Source organism: Aptenodytes patagonicus, chromosome 5 (genome assembly GCF_965638725.1).
Source record: "Aptenodytes patagonicus chromosome 5, bAptPat1.pri.cur, whole genome shotgun sequence".
Taxonomy (NCBI): Eukaryota; Metazoa; Chordata; class Aves; order Sphenisciformes; family Spheniscidae; genus Aptenodytes; species Aptenodytes patagonicus.
Window position 1 is genome coordinate 30,522,841 of NC_134953.1, and position 15,346 is coordinate 30,538,186.

General features: G+C 39.2%; 1 protein-coding gene across 2 annotated transcripts in view; it reads left to right on the plus strand.

Moving 5' to 3' along the window:
* DOCK1 (dedicator of cytokinesis 1) overlaps positions 1–15,346 on the plus strand; it is a 325,958-nt gene that overhangs the window by 201,135 nt on the left and 109,477 nt on the right. The window lies entirely within an intron of this gene.

The window sequence follows — 15,346 nt, forward strand, 5'->3', positions numbered from 1 at the left end:
ATGACTTGAAAGCTTGCACTTATAACTGGGGCACTGATCATTAAAATATTTACTCAATATGTGTTGTTATGGAATATGGTAACTGTTTTACATTTTCAAATAGGATATTGTGACAAAGAAAGCGTTTGAAATGCAGTTATATTTTTGAGAGGAGAAGGGATACGTTGTTTCAAGAAGAGTCTAAACAGTAGGAAAAGCTTTGATTAGAAGGAATTGGTGCTACTTTTCCTGACTATTAATACATTTACTATAGGACTCTGTGCTTACTTATTTAGAAAGTTTAAGAGTCCAGACATGCAACAAAATAATTTTATATAGGGATGGAATGAAGTAAGACTTCAAATGGGAGCAATATTGATTTTCTTTAGTGCCAAATATTTCTTTGTGTAGAAAAACCTCCCACTATTTACCATGTGTAGATTGAGGATAAAAATTTTCAAAGTGTGTAACTTTCTTAGGAGCCAGTTTTCAAAATTAACTCAGGTGTCCAAAAGTTTGGTCTTAATCTTTAAATAAAATAGATGAATGCACATCGATAAATTATATAAAGATACAGTTTCTGTACACGGAGAGAATTTTTTTGCTGTCCATAAAACCTGGTTGCATAATATACTGACCTTTTCAATAAAGACCTTGCAGGATTTTTGGTTTAGTATTGTACCTGTCAAATTAACTGGACCTGGGAGTAAAATGAATGTACTTGGCTATGTTTAAAATAATACACAGGTTTTTTTCTTACTCAAAAGGCTGAGATTCCTTGAAGGAATATGCTTCAGTGGGTGCTCTTTTTCCTTGATGGTTTCCATAGCGGGAGGAAAGGAAGCATCCCCCATAGCAGGTTATTTTATCCCAGCCATTATGAGTTAGAAATGTTGTGCCTGGCATAGGTGGTATATTGATAACGGTACTGTCGTGAGAACTGATGAACAGTTGGGGTTTTGGCCATCCACTGGATTTAATGGATCTGTTTTTCTCCTTTATTTCTGTAATCTGTGATCACTTATGCTAGAGAAGTTGAGTAGCAGCCTTTGCGCCAGTGAAGCTGCCAATGTTGCCGATGTATGGGTGAGATGTTGCAGCCCCCTCCCAGCCCCCCCAAAAAACATCTGCTGCTTCTCTGAGTACTCCGCCATGTATTTGTATCATGATTAATCTCTTCTGGGGTCTAGAGGTGGAATAATGATTTCCAGTACTAAAATAGTTACCTTTTTAATCATTATTATATAGTATAAATTATGGGTTTCATATGTTTGAAGATGTATGTTTGTTTTTTGGTGAAGGCATCCTGCAGTGAGGAAGGTGGGCTTGGGCTGGGTGACTGTGTGGAGCATCCGCTGTGACTCCACTTGTTCTGTCTTTTATTGTTATGCTTCCCTTGACAAACCTATTCTTCTGTCCCTAAAGCGTGGATGGGATTTGCTCTCCTCCTGGGAATGTAGATCTCTGTACCATGCCATCTCTGTAAAATCAGGTGAAGGCTGTTGCAGGTGTATTTCATCCTAAAGCACAAGGGAGATGGTGAGTTTAATTTTGCTGGGGAAAGAATGATCATTATTCAGTACTCACTTCAAAAATATCACCGTGGAGCATTAGACTAATATGCACATGTTCATTGCTCAGTAGTAGTTAACATCTTCTCAAAATATTTCTGATATATTCTGTGACACTTCAACCTTTTATTTGCCACAAGAAAATTACAGTGACTTTAAAGAAGAGAATTACGTGTTAGGGAACATCTCTTCCTGAACTAGAAAGAAACACGTAGGGATACAATAATTCCAACTGCTGGTGTTCTTGGGTTCAAGTTTTATATATGAAAGGGAAAAAAGTGAACTAAGGTTTTTTAGAGATTTTTTTCTTCTTTTCTTCTGTTACAAAGCCTTGCTATTTTTGGCTCCTTGCAAAGTTTTAAGTAGCAAGGCAGTCCTAAGGTTTAGATCTGGCAATATTGCTGTTCATTAACTGGTTGTCCTCCTTTGAGGAGGACACCTCCTTTGAGGTGGCAGATTTAATTCCTTCAAGACATTTTGAATGCTACGTGTATCTTATGAAGCTTGAGAACTGTAAAGAGATGTGTGAATTTAGAATAATACTTCGTCCCACGGACTTCCCATGTTACTGCTGTGGTTTTTACATACAGGGTATTTCATGGGGCTTCACTGGTAGGGGTAGCTACTAAACCAAGAGTTTGCCCTGCTGGTCATCTTCCTTGATATATTTTACCAACTCTTAAATATGTGTTCTGCAAACAGGTAATGAGCAATTGAGAGGCACCTCACAGTCTGTTGTCTTCAGAAGCGGCTCAGAAATGTGATGCTTTAAAAGAAAAATAGGGCATACGAGCTCTATGCAACCGAGCGAAAGTAGCAGCTTGGCTCAATGGTTAAGTAAGCAAAAGCAAGACAACATTGCAAATAGCTTTTTCTTCCTCAGTTTCTGGAATCATCATCCACAATATGCTGTGGATGTCTGGTTTCTTTTGTTTTTAACAAGATACTAATAAAGCCAACTCATTATTTTGGATACTTGAACTTTTTTTCCCCAACTTCCATATATACAGTGTTAAGAACTCCTGGGTTTAATATATTGTTTTGAAAGAAAGCTACAAGAGGTTATTAGACTATCTGTCATGATAATTCTCTGGTAAGAGTCTAATTAACATCTGAAGAAGCATTGCCAAATTAATTTCAAATGGAAAAGAATGATTTGGATATTATTTTCCCGCCTAGAATCTAAACTTGGGTTGACATTAAAATACTTTGTGATGATTATACTCATGAGCATATTATACCAACCAATATATTTATCAGTTTAATTTTTATGATTTTTTTTGGTTATCAAATGGTGCAGTTCAAGAAGAATTCAATATATTCTGCACTGAATACTGGATAATAATATGGTGTTACATAATTTTGTTTGTGTGCTTTGTGCTTTAATTTTTTCAGGAGTAGCAGAAACCCTTAGCAGATTACAGTTAATCAGATACTTTAGTGGAAGAGTTCCTTTAATTTAAAATTTTCTGATTCTAAATTTTCTAATTATAACTGAAAAAACCCTAACTGTAATTTTAAATTTTATTTTGTAATTCTAATGTTCTTTTTCTCTTTTGCTGTCTGAACTCACTCAAAAGACCTTGGTTTGTAGATATTCAAAGTTTAGCTGTATATAAGGCTGAGGGAGGTCAGATCACGAACATTTGAATTCACATTATTGTACCAGTGTGGGTGTTTGGGATGGAGCTGTATATGAATATTTGCTTTCTTATTTCATGAAGCCTTTGGGACCACGCGCCTTACAGCTTTATTCTGCTTTGCCTGGCTCCTCGCATTCAGTTTTGGTGCCAGATCACTCTCTCTCCCTGCAGCGTCAAATTTCGTGAGACTGCCCAGAGGAGTGATTGCTCTCTAGGTTCCTACAGGAAAAATTAATTATCAATCACAAATGTGACAAAAACGAAGACTGAGAAAATGATAATGGTGTCCTTTGGTGGTGGGAGTCCAAAGACCATTTAAGAGCATCCCAGTTCTCCCTCCTCCCGTGGGGCTGACGCAGGGCAGTCCAGGGCTGGCAGAGGATCACTTCTGCAAGAGTGTGCCACTCTGACGGGAGCAGGGTTGAAGCCGGACGGCATCCAGTCCTCTCCTCCCAATTCATTACACTGGCTGTCAGCCAAAAAGAGTGGAGCCCTTCCCCGTATGTGTTGTCCTTGTTCTCCCTTTGAGCGACAGAAGGACCGCATGCCCTGATGCAGAGTCTGTCCCTGAGACCTCCCTGTGCTGTGCCATTGAGTGAGACTTCTGATGGTCCTGTGTTTAAATGCAGCTTCAAATTATCTTCCTGCTGGTAGTAGGGGAAAAGGTACTACCATACAGCATACAGCAGATGGCCTTGTGATGTGAGCACCACATACACAAGGACACCTAAACCCACCTGAATGTGCTCTTCCAGTTATTAATTGAAATTCCGGTGACCTGACAGGCAGCCTGTACTCTGGGGCAACTGCCTGGATCGATCCATTCTGCATATTTAAACAACGGCATGAAGCACTGTCCGCATCACATATCCAAATATGAAATTGCTTTTTTTGGCACAAAATGTATGGCATGAACAAGAATGTGTGAATACTTGTTTCTTATAAAAGCAGCAGCATGAAGTGGGTAATTAAATGAAGCTGAAGGTGTTAAATCAAAAAGCATGTTAGCAGGACTCCATTTTTACTAAGAGTAAAAGCTAATATCATGTGATGTCTATTTTTAACATGGAAGGTGTAGCAATTTTCACTTAAAATAATTATTTTTCCGTGTCAGCTTCATTTAAGTTAATACTATTGCACATTTAAAAATACCTAATGAGTGAAGTATGTGCTGCTTTTTCACGCTTGAGTTTTATTAATCTTTTCCTCTTCCAGTATTTTAAAAAACCCAATATTTCAGTCTTTAGAAGTAACAAAAAATGTATATTTGTGTATTATAAATGGAAGTTCAGGCTTAAATGCTTCTCTTGGCTGTTACTCTGTAATGAAGATTTCTGTAGTTAGTTTTGAAACCGGATTGTAAATTCTGTGGCTTTGACCATCAGTTAGTGACTTTGTTATTTTCAGCACCTGGAGGTGGGAGAGAAAATGGCCTTTTGGCTGATCAGTCGTATTTTAGAAAGCGTTTTATTTACTTTTCCAGTAAAACCAATTGCTCTGCACTGTAGTTCTCCTATTTTCTTTAAATAATAATAATAATAATAAAAAGTATCCAAACCACAGAAATTCATGCCCCTTTTTTTCTTCCAAACAAGCAAAACCCCAAGCCTGTTGATTTTCAGGTAAGTGGGAGGTTTTGCTCTCCCAAGGGATTCCCATAGGAAACGGGAGTAGCTGACCTGCCACACACAGGGGCATGTGGATGCCAGAGCGGAGGTGGGCTGCAGTTGCCACTGCACAGAGCAAAGCTGCCAGCAGCAGTATCAGAGAAAATCCTTTGCACTTTCTTCCTGCTGAGATAGGAATTTCTTCTGAGAGAAAGTTATAATATTGCAAAGGAAAATAGAGTTGAGTACGTGGTCCTCTCCTTATGTGTTAACAAACATCACAGGAAATACTGTAGTGTGTTGATTCCTGTCGATTTACTTTCCATACTCAAATCATTATCCATAACATTTCCAGGTTATTCTTTCTGACTGCCTTCTGTCAATCACCTTTTTGTGATACAGTAATAAAAAATACTGGGAAATAGAAAAAGCTCCATTACCAATCTCAAGAGCTATCACTCAAGAAATGCAAGAAAAAATTTTCTTGGTGGTGGTATGTGAAGTCAGGAGGCTTTAAGCCTGAGGGATGAGAGAGACAAAAAATCTGCAGGCTTTTGGAGAGGTTTATCCTTCACATACTGAGCCACTGAGGCTAGCTGTGTAGGTCCAGGTGTAAAGAATACATCAGGTTATAAGACTTTGAGAATTATTAAAGGTTGTTCATTATTTTTTCCTTTTTTTTTTTGCCTGGGATATGACTTTTAGGACTGACACAGCATACAGAGCTGTATCCTTTTACTCTCTGCCCTTTCAAAAATCTCATATGATTTATTTTGCTGGGATTTGGTGAAGAATGACAACTGGATAACATATAAAGAAATCTTACACAGCCTTCTGGGCTGAGTTGTTTTTTCTTTTGGAAATACCAGTTCCTGTTTAAGTATGGCAAGCTGAAAAAGCTTTCCCTGAAGTGGAAGGGGTAATGTTTTGAGCCACTTTCCTTTGGTCCAGACAAGCCCATGGACAAGGAAGGGCGAAACTGTGATGTCAAGAAGCTTCTTGTATTGCTGTGCATTGAGAAAGTCTTTCATTGTGTTTAGCCAAACTATACCATATCTCTTCTTGCTTGCAGGCTGTTGTGTTTCAGAAGACAGCTTGTCAGAACGGACCAGCCCTTGTGACTCCCAAGTCTCATGCCCAAATCTTAATTTCCCATTTTCTTGTCTTGTAGAGCCAAAAGAGTTGCTTTGTAGGTGGTGTCCAGAAGTGCCTGTTGGTATCCAGCCTGGGTCTACACTGTGCTGCTGCTGGCATGGGGATAGCTCCAGCCTCCAACACATTTAACACCATTTCAATTGTATTTCCTTCTCCTGCCAATATTAGCCCATTTTAAGGAGAAAGGAGTTGTACAAGAACAAAAATAATATCAGAATAGTGACGGTAATTTTACTGCATCATTTCAAATGCTGGTTCTTCTACTGCAACATTTTTCTGCCGTGAATTTGTGGCATATTAAATGAACGTGGTAGGAGGAGTAGCTTGATTAAATAGAGGTATTGTATGTATTATAAAATAGTACTTCACTGTTTATGTATGATTTTTTTTAATAATTCACAAGAATAGTGACCAGCACAGTTATGAATTTAATATAATTTTGGTAAAATCTGCCTAAAGCCTTGTTTGCTTTTAACTTGTCAACACATTCCTTTTCTGGGTTTTCATCTTTTTAAATGACTGACAATTATGTAGCACTTTGGCTTCTGAGAGCAGTAGCCTCGATGCACAAAAAGCCAGTGGGGCCTTTTCTGGGGTTATTAAATTTTGGGATCAGAAGTATTTCATGAACAGATTCTAGACAACAAGATTTTACAGCTCAAGTATGAGAAAACACAGCCAGTGTGGTAATAACTAGAGTTTAAAAAAAAAAGAAAAAAAAATATTCATGTTCTGACATAACAGATTGTATGATCATTTGTGATTATAGGACTAAAAGAGTTTAAAGTATATTTAGAGAGAAGAGAGGTACCAGATCATTGGCTATCACCAGTATGAAGGTTGTCGTGGTTTAACCTCCGTCGGCAACTGAGTACCACACAGCCGCTCGCTCACTCCTCCCCCCTCCCCCAGTGGGATGGGGGAGAGAATCGAAAGAGTAGAAGTGAGAAAAACTCGTGGGTTGAGATAAAAACAGTTTAATAATTGAAATAAAATAGTAATAACAATAATAATAATAATGTAATAATAATATACAAACCAAGTGATGAACAATGCAATTGCTCACCACCCGCCAACCGATGCCCAGCCAGTCCCCGAGCAGTGGCCCCCCTGGCCAGCTTTCCCCAGTTTATGTACTGAGCATGACGTCACATGGTATGGAATGTCCCTTTGGCCAGCTGGGGTCAGCTGTCCTGGCTGTGCCCCCTCCCAGCTTCTTGTGCACCTCCAGCCTTCTCAGTCGGTAGAGCATGGGAAGCTGAGAAGTCCTTGACTAGTGTAAGCACCACTTAGCAACAACTAAAACATCGGTGTGTTATCAACATTGTTCTCACCCTAAATCCAAAACACAGCACTGTACCAGCTACTAGGAAGGAAATAAACTCTATCCCTGCTGAAACCAGGACATTCTATCACTGAATATGAGGACTGAAAAGTCATCTTCTCTCTTAATGACATAGCAGGCATAGATTTAGCTAAGGCATTCTTGACAGATGTTTCTCTTTTTTCATCATAAGGATTTTTGTTACAGTTAAGCAGGTACTGTTGCAGCTAGTAAAACGAACATATTGACAGATCTTGGGATGAACAGATCGAAATGATAAAGTAAATTCATTATTTTTTAACACCTACCAAAATGAGAGCATCCTTAACATACAGGTAATCATTTGTGTTAGAAAATATTAATACTGGGCCACATACTGTCAAATACTTCTGTGCAACTCCTGTTCTTTGAATGGGTGAGCTTTAAACTTCCAAGATGTTTTTCATTTGGAGTCTTAAAAACAATAATATGAAAACTATTAAAAGCAAATGTTTTCCTTCTTTAAATTAATTGTATATATACATTCATCAAATGCCTGTTGAGCTGCTAAGGGTATTTGCTGTTCAGTGTATTCAAGGATATGCTTGTGTTTGCTCTGCCAATGACAGTAGCTTTGATCTCCCAGCTTTTCAGATTTTTGTCCTGCCACGTGTGGGAAAAGCTTCCCTCTCTGCCTGTTGCAAGCCAGCACCTAACACCTTCCTATCTCCCTCCAAAGCCTGCCTGCGCTCGCAGCGTGCATCCAGAGCCCTCTGGCACTCTGGCTGCTGGAAGGTCTGAGCTCTGGAAATGCCTCTGCCATTCTTCCTCTGACCTTTCCCACCCCCACTTGACTGTTTATCTTGCCTAAGCCCTCGCCTTCAGATTCAGGAAGAGCATTACAGCCTTGCCTTTGTGGGAGTTAGTTGCTGATTGCCAGCAACTTCAGTAAAATACAAAAATATAAATAAATGTATGGTTGCTCCAGAAGGTGTGAAAACTGTAATTTTTAAGGTCAGTATGATTATCAGTAAAATTAAAAGGATATCTGCAAGTAGCTTCAGAGAGAGAGCTGAAACCGGAGCTTCTAATCCCTGAACCCACTATCTCCGGCTGCATTGTGACAACTTGCTGAAGTTCATTTTAGAGCTACTGCTACCAGGTGAAAAACACCACCTCTCCGTAACACAAAGCACTCATTTGGTACAATATCATCTGCCTGATTAAATTTGTTAATTTTTTTGACAGCTTAATTTGTTTTGGCAGGCTTTATGCTGGCTCAGCTGTCATCTGTCTTTCTGCAGCTGGTGTAGAGCCAGCATTAAAGCCTTGGGCTGGTGCAAGGTCTGTATCTCACGTGCTATGGCTGATTCCTAGCATGGGGATCTCTCCCCTGACTTGGACCAAGTGGATGTTGATGGGTTGTGATGTGCAGGTGATGGACAGTGTGGCCTTGAGTAGGATGCTGGCAGGGAGAGCCTTGCTCCCTATATCTCAACCTTGATCTTGTATCTCTAAACCACGCGTAACTTCTGGGTAGAGAGCAGTTTGCAAAGGTGATTCGTCTCCCACCAGCTGCTGTCTGTGGGGAAGGCTGTTGGCCATTATACAGTTATACATATGCATGTATGCCATTGGTCATGGAGGGGCAGGGGGTTGTGGTACCAGCTCCACCCTGTTAATAGCATACATTATGTGGCCTTCTGGATGGAGGGGATGATCCGTATTGCTTTAAAAAGCTTCATCTGGCAGGTTATTAAAGCTGTTGAGAGTAATTCTACTGCAGTTTAGGTGCTCATGAGGGCTGTGGTTAGGCAGTATAAGAAACATAAGTGTTAATAGGAAGAGGCAGAGTAGAATATACACTTTCCCTTTGGAGTTACTGCAGTATGTGCAGGTTACACACCGTGGCGTCAAACATGGGGCACTACCACGGAGTTCCCCTGTGCTGTTGGAGCATCAGCCCTGATGCTTGCCCACGGGCGCTGCTGGTTTTCCTGGGCTCTTGTCAGATCCACACTGATGTTGCAAAGTAAATTTTTGACCGGCAGCTGCTCTGTCCTCTGGTAGGAAACTTGGGATAAAGGTGCAGCAGCAGTTAGGTGGAAATGCATAGGGCAAGGAGAAGTCTTCTTCTAATACATGAACATTGAGATGCATTGCAGCATGTGGCAAGTCAACTTATCCTCAAAAACATTGGGAATTTACTCCACCAGATGGTCTTCTGCATAGCAATGAGTGCCCATCAGACTCCTCCTTCACAGGGATGTATTGCACATGGGTTGGATGGATGAAGTGCACAGGCCATGAAACGGGGAAGGCTGCAACAGTTGTATCCACCCTCCCTGGTTTTTATTTCTCTTTTCAGTTTTTCTCATGTTACATGTGAAAATTTTGGTTCCTGTTGCAGTCAAACTGCAATAGCTTTGTGGGAAGAACAGATGATCCTATATTAACAAAAAACTTAAAAAATTACCTTTATGACATTACTTATTTCTTAATGCTGAAATTTTCCTTCTGAGAATTCAGGTATTCAGTAATCACTGGTTTTGTTCCTCTCTGTGTTTGGCTCTGATAAAATGTATTACTTTCTATGGTTTACCTTTTGCAGGCCCAGTCATGTCTGCAGTATTCAAGGCGTAACAAAAGTACTCATAAAGTTGGAAAAATGAGTAAGATGTAGAAGATAGTTGATGGTTTTCTGACAGTCACTTACAAAGATATCCAAACAGAAACATTTCTGGAATGAATTTTAGATGCATGGTTTTGTCATTGAGGTTTTAAAAGGAGGTGCGATACTACGATATATTTTGCGAGTATTCACTCTCCCTCCTACACTGTTGTCTCATGTCCTTCTTGCTGGACTGTTTTCCATCTTTTCAGCCAGAAACCATGTTTAATTTTTAAAAATCAAAGTAAAGTTGTCAACTGTCAAAACCAATCATGTTTTATATAAGTTCTTGAACATTGAATACTTTTTCATTTGTCAAACTATTTTTTACAACATGCTTCTTCCACAACCACTTCAGTCATGTTTTCTCAAGGAAAAGTTTTCTTAAGGAAAATATTTCCCTCTTTGAGATACGTGTCATAGTTATTACCTGACTAATATATTCATACTGGGATGTACCTTCCTCTTTTGGTACAGCATCAAGCACTTTTTAGGCTTACCACATATGCATTCAGCAGTTGCCACTGTATTGCATCCCAGAAAATACTGCTTCTTAGCCATAGAGTTTTCCTGGTCTACATAAATCTGTAATTTTCAGTGCTTTTGACAGCATCTAAGGATTTTATTATTTTTTTTAAGAATTATTCCTCATCTTTTCCAGTTTGTCCAAATGTTTCTACTGCAGGAGTGCCAAGAAGCAAATGTACTTTTTCAGGTAAATACTGATCAAGGGGTGTAGAGAGGGATCATTGCATTTCCGCTCCTTGCCAAATTTCGTGCTGGAGTGCCTTAGCGTAGCAATGAAATTATACAAATGTGTGCTGAGTTTGGCTTTCCTTCAAATGACACTTCTATGTAGGCAGACCAAACCTTCAACGCTCATTTTTCACCCTAACTGTGTTTTGATACAGGCAGACTGCTAAGGAAGGGAGCAGGGGCTTGGTTCTCCTTGAAGAGCATGTTCTTGCCTCTACTGTAATTTCTCTTGAAGGCTGAGGACTCACTTTCTGCATCCGTTTCTTCATTCCTCCTATCTTAATTTACTCTTTTCTGGTCCCGTCTAATGGTCTCCAAAATAAAAAAATCCACCACTCTAGTAAACTCTTGTTTCTTGATTGAGGAAGGTGAAAATTCCACTCTCTCATTTGGTGCTGAAGTGAAAGAAAACACAGTTTATAATGAATATGAATCTACAGACAAGTATTAAATGAAAAACACGAGGGACTTGTGAGATGGTCATCAACCAGTCAAGGGTGATGTGATGCAGGTTTTTTTAAATTCTCTGTGGTTCTAGAAGGCCATTGCACTCTTTGCCGTGCATACTGGGTGATATGTAGCATCACCTAGTGCTTGCCAAATACTACTGAAAGCAGACAGTTGTCTTAATTAAATTAGACTGACGTTTTTACAGCTTTGTATATTTTAGTTTCTGCCAAGACAACTGACAACAAGAAATGAGGAATTTATGAAGAAATCATGAAAAATTTATGCTGGCATATTCATCCAGCATCTAAAATGTATTTTAAATTCCAACATCAGAGCTGCTAATAAGAAATTTGAAAATAGACTAAAACTGTTGATTGTTTTGTATGAATGTGCAGACTGCACACGAGATTTCCACCCTTTACTGTGCTTCATATTTGACTCACAATGAAGTCAATGTAGGTTTTAGACATTCAGCACTTCTAACTTACAAGAGTTTGTTTCATTGTTAGTCAGGATTTCAAACTAATTATTTGTGTTAGAAAAAACACATGGAATAAAAGCCCTTAGGAGAAAACTAGAATACTGCCAATGACAAACTTATGCCAAATCCTTCTATATTACGTCTTTAAAAAAAAAAAACCAAGACCCCAACCCAACAGTCAAGTGCATCTCTGAAAAAAAGCGGAATTGTTTTAGATTTTTTTTTTTTTTAAGCTTTGCTGAGCAGTTTCTGGATATTATCTTCACAAAGCAGAACTCGGTGTGTGGACATATGTGTCCACAGGGAAAATAATAGCATTTCACTCAGCCTCCTTTCAGTTAGACTGTTGCATTAATTTCCTTTATAACGTGATATTTGTAGTATGAATTGCTAATTTGTTTGTTCTGAAAGTTAGGCGGAAAAAAATTACCCCACTGAAGCCAGTAAGCAAAAATGCTGCTACATTCAACATTTTATTCCATGGTTCCCCTGACAGCACCGACTCCTCCATTTTGTGCTTAACCTGGATTCGATTTAAATTTGTAAACTTTCCCCGTGCAGTATGTGGAGTTTTATATCAGAGCATGCTGTTCTCTCTCCTGTAAAATATCTAATCCCTTTTACATACATGTTTCTGTTAAAGCTGTTCTCTTGTTCTGACATGGAAATCCTACCTGTACAAGGGTGATAGATGAAGTACAGCAGTTGCCTTGATTTAACGTGGGGACTGTGATAGTTTTGTTATAGCTGATAAATGGAAAGGTTTCATATTAAGACACACTGGAGCAGGTTCTGGGCAGAGACGTAGGTGTGGGGTGAGCAGTATGGCTGCAAGACTGGGTGATCATGAGAATTGATCTGTAGATCTATAAAAACGGTCTTTCCAGTCTGTCAAACAGACTGGTGAGAGATGTCTCACAGAAAGCATGTGGCATATGATAGCAATATACTGCAATTAACCTGAGATAGCTGGCTTGTGATGAGACAAGATTTAGTGGTACTCACTGTTTTTCCAAGTTTTGCAGCTAATTCAATTGAAAATCTGGAAGGGCTGAATTGTGTTTTGTGGATAGATATGTTAGATAGCAAATAAATGCTGTTAAAACTCAGCGGGTGCCAATGGCAGGTTCTCATGCAGTAGAAAAGATTCACTGGGTCAAGGAAGAGCTAAAGGTCCTCTTCTCTCCATCTGAATCGTGGGAGAGGTTCATGTGGCTGTAAAGATGGCAGTCATTCATCAGATGGCATGGTCAGAATGGATGAATGCCATGTGCTGAAAGAGTTACCACCAAATTGTTTCCAGCTGTGTTATTAAATAAAATTGCATATTGAGCCAGCTTGGTTTAGGGTTTTTTTTGCCTGCTCCCCGGTGCTATCTATTAATAATTGAATTCTCTCCATGCAGTGAATAACCCTGTTTGGGATGGTAAGTACTGTAAGACATCTTACAGAGCCAGTGCAGGATTTGGGACTGCTGCAGAACCTGCTAGGAGCTTTAGGCTGAGAAGGAGCAATCCCGAAAAGCATTTTCTAAAATAAAAAAGGGAGATTTACATGTTTTGGTTTTCTTATGCTTAGAGAGAAAATCACCATGTAAAGGTTTTATCTTGTGTTACTCTCTAGTGTTGTATCACTAAAGCTGATACATTAATTAGAAAGTTCGGTGTGAAAGATCTTTGGCCTGAAGATGCACCAACATCAGAAGGGGTTTTCTAGTGCTGGACACCATCATGTTGGTCTTATAAGCGCTAAGCACAAGGGTTTCATCTTTCCTTTGCAAACTCTTTTCTTCATGAAGTTTGTCCATTGGGACACTGTAATACCCATTTAAATGTATTATTGATTTAATTCTTATATAGATCTAAATTTCCCTACACAAATTCTCCTTCAAATTTCACTGGGAAAAAAAAAAGAAAAATTTGCCTTTTTTTTTCCTTGGGTTTCTTTTTTTGTTGTTTTTTTCCCCCTCCTGATATTTCCCGTCATCCATCAGCTTCATGGAGCCAGCAGCTCAGCTGCCTGAGGTCCTGGGCATGCCCACAGCACACGTGCACATCAATTCCAGCAGACATGTGCAGAAGTCCTGTGAGTTCAGGGCGCATCGCGCTTGCTGTGCATTTGCTGAGGCCATCTGTGTGGTGCAGAACAAATAGCTCCTGGATCTGCCAGGCTTGCGGGATGTGTTCTGTGTAGCATATGCTCAGTATGGAAGCCAGAGATGAAGCAGCTCTAGCCTGATGTCTAGCTGAAGCTGTAGATGAATAACTAATCTGAATGGAGTACTGTTTGGGTTTAATAGTACTTCTTTGTTAGAGAAAAAAGGTAATTGATTGTGGTTTGATTTATTTATTTATTTGTTTACTCTTAGAGCACTACATTTTGGCTGTTCACTGCATGAGCAAGCTGCTCATGATACAGTGATCCTAAACTTTTCTCATCACTTTAACTTCTATAACACTGTTTCTTTTTCCTTTTGTTTTTAGTTGTAACATACAAAGGAAAATAAATATCAAGAGTTAAAACTTTGTCAGCCCTTTTTCCCCCTTCATGCTAAATTTTTGTTAGATTAATCTGTATTTGTTGATGGTTACAGGTACTTAAATTTCAAACATAAATTTATAAGGTACTCTTATCCCACCATGTAAGCCTCCTGATCTGCAAATAATAGGATAATTAAAAATTCATGTTTATGAAAATGACTTTTTTTTTGCTAGTATGTTTTCCAATTCAATTAACAGAAGTGGGTCTTGGGTTCCAGGTGTACTGTAGTATCCTTCAGCTCTCCTTGACTGCAGTAAGCAATTGCTTTGACCATTGTCAACTTACAAAACAGTTCCCTTAAACATTTCCTTCTTTCCCTGAATCATAAATTGCCTGGCTCCAGCAGTGCTGTCTGGTAGGGGGAAATGCAGAGGCTGCTGATCTGCCTCTGAGCAGAGCATTGTTAAACTATGTGGGGAGTCACAAAAAGTGCAACTCATTCTCATCGATCCAAGGGAGAAATACCTGGCGTATGTATTTTGGTTATTTATATCTTATTCAAGACAGTTCATATATTAAAAAGAAAGAGGAAATTAAAGCCCAGGTTTTGAAAAGAGCATAGGCAATTTGTACGCAATGTATGACTCCACGCATCATTGGAGGGGAAAAAATGTATTTTTTCCTTGCTCTCTGATAGACATCCCAGCAAAACATATCCAAGGGGATGGGAGAGCTCTGCTGGCTGGCTTGCCGCAGTAGTCCTTGGATGCTGGTTCTTTGGCACTGACCCTCGCGAGTCCCTGAACGTGATTGATCAGAAAGTAAATCTCTGTCGAGTTCAGTGAGACAAAAACACTGTGCCTAATCAAATCGGTTGACCTATATTAATTCTAGCTTCATTTTTTTTAATGCTGTGAACATATTTGCGCTAAATGCTTATCCTATTTTAAACTAATTTAGCAAATACGTAAGTAAGATGGTGTGAGTGAATAATTTCAGGTTTCAGCTATTTTTTTCTGTCAGTAACTCAGTGTAAATACTTTTCTTTTTTTGTAACTACATTTCAGTGGGTTATATTGATGTGAAAGTAAGAGATACAGAAAGTAGCACTAAGTTCTGGTGAAAAAGTTTAAAAAAAAACCCCAAGCAACCAACTAGCAAAACCTGCTTAGCTCTGCAAAGATTCATGTAGGTATGTAACTGAGCCTGTTTGCAGGGGTCTTGCTTGAGGGTGGGCAAGGAAGCCGAT